We start from the raw sequence: 2,500 nt of genomic DNA, 5'->3' as shown, positions 1-2,500 counted from the left end.
CACACACACACACAAACATACACACACACACACACACACACACACGTTGCTATATACGTATAAACACATATGCTTCTCCATACAGAGAGTGTGCTGGCCCACGCCACCGTGTCTGTGTGTTACACCTGGCCGTGTAGCTCTGGGGCAGGAGCCTTTGACAATGACATTGGGGCCGCTGGGCAGCTGTGAACAGGAGGAGCCAGTGTGTGTGTGTGTGTGTGTGTGTGTGTGTGTGTGTGTGTGTGTAGTGGGGGTGTTTGTCAGTCCCCTGTGAGAATGTGACCATCACCCCTGCCAGCCTTCTCCACCATCTGTGGTCCCAGCAGGAAGCCCACGCAGCCAGAAACACACACACACACACACACACACACACACACACATTCATGCATATGAAGGTACAATGAACCATATTGAGATTCACAGGGATCCCAGTGACTCTATAAAACAAATCGACTGGCTATTTGACATGAGTTTAATGCAGGGCCTGTTTACCCCCCCAAAGCAGTAAATCCATAGCTTTGGTAATCGGATGTACAGTGATCTTTATATGGTTGTCATGGCTTTTGGAAACATGGTGGTTTTCCTAAAAGTGTTTCGTGTAGTGGAAGGAGGCTTTTTGGGAAAATCGAGTCGGTTTGATTCATTCTTCCCATGGGCTGATGCGAAGAGAGTCAAAGACAGATATAATCACTTATTTCTGTGTAAGCAAATGTAAAGACTCGAAGACTCACAGAGATCTTAAGACTGAACTTGCCATATGTTTCAGTTGAAGATGAACTTGAAATGAACATGAGCGTGTCTTTGTATGGACGGAGAGAGAGAAGTAAAAACATGTCTTTGTGCACACAAAGACAGAGATGTAAAGAGTCCTCTTTGTGTGGACAGAAACAGAGAAAAAGATGGGAAGACTCCTGGGGTAGACAGAGACGAAGGCATAAATCCTTGTTTTTGAATAGAAAAAGACAGAGATGTAAAATTCCCCCCTTGTTTAGACAGGGACAGATGTAAAGACTCATCCCTTGTACAGACAGAGAGAGATGTAAAGTCTCCTCCTTGTGCAGACAGAGTCAGAGATGTAAAGACTCGACTAATCCTTGTATAGACAGAGACAGAGATGTAAAAACTCATCCTTGCATAGACAGAGACAGAGACATAAAGACTTCTTGTACAGAAACAGAGATGTAAAGGCTCAACCTTGCATGGACAGAGACAGAGATGTGAAGACTCATTTTTCTTTAGACAGGGATATAAAGACTCGTCCTTGTTTAGAGAGAGACAGGGATGTGAAGACTCGCCCTTGTTTAGAGAGAGACAGGGATGTAAAAACTCGCCTTTGTTTAGAGAGAGACAGAAATGTAAAGACTCGCCCTTGTTTAGAGAGAGACAGAGATGTAAAGACTCGTCCTTGTTTGGAGAGAGACAGACATGTAAAGACTCGCCCTTGTTTAGAGAGAGACAGAGATGTAAAGACTCGCCCTTGTTTAGAGAGAGACAGAGATGTAAAGACTCGCCCTTGTTTAGAGAGAGACAGAGATGTAAAGACTCGCCCTTGTTTAGAGAGAGACAGAGATGTAAAGACTCGCCCTTGTTTAGACAGAGATGTAAAGACTCGTCTCTGTGTTTGTGGAGTCAGGAGGCCTGCAGCATCATTAGTCAGCCAGTGATTCAGGTGAGTACAGATGTCTTCGGCATCTGGGCGCAACAACGCATGGACTCCCTCTCTTCTTCTCCTCTCTCTCTCTCTCCGCATTTTACCTCTGCCAACCCCTCTCTCCCTGGATTCGTCCCTGAGCCGTCCAGCTTTTCTGCAGCAAATCTGCGCCCCCCCCCCCCCACCCCCCCCCTGCCCCCATCTGAAACTAACCTGTCTCTCCTCTTTCTCTTTCAACTATCGACTGTGACACTCATTCACTAGAAAACCTCCCTCTCTATTCAGCCCACATCGGCCCGGTCTGCTCTGCCTTTTTTTCCCTCATCCACCTTTTCCTTTGTTGTTTTCAGTCCTTCTTTGACACTCCATTTCTCTCCTTCTCTCTCTCTCTCTCTCTCCTCTCTCTCTCCCTCTCTTTCTCTCTCTTTCTCTCTCTTTCTCTCTCTCACTCACTCACTCTCTTCCTCTCCGTCTCATTCCCCCTGTCTCCCCTTGGCCTGCGTCCCTGTGGCAGTGCGCGAGGCCCCGTCAGCGCTCCTCTTCTCTTTTCGTCTATCCCTCGTTCCTCTCATATTCATCCAGCTGGCTGATGAGTTCATTAAACTCCAAGCCATGCCAAGGTTCCATGATGCCCCTGCCAATCCCTTGGCATCCGCGCTGGCACGGAGAAGGACGGAAGCCACAGAAGATGACCACATGGTAACGCAGACCTCGAGCGAGTCCACGGGTTGGATCGGGACCATTGCATTCACAAAACGGGTCTAATGAACTTGTTTGTGTTTCGGGCTAAATCATTAAAGTCCGAAAAAGGGCTATCGGAGAATCGGGCGGGGCCCCCGCAAATCCGCT

The sequence above is a fragment of the Chanos chanos genome, chromosome 7 (assembly GCF_902362185.1).
Source record: "Chanos chanos chromosome 7, fChaCha1.1, whole genome shotgun sequence".
Classification (NCBI taxonomy): Eukaryota; Metazoa; Chordata; class Actinopteri; order Gonorynchiformes; family Chanidae; genus Chanos; species Chanos chanos.
This window is presented reverse-complemented; position numbering follows the sequence as displayed.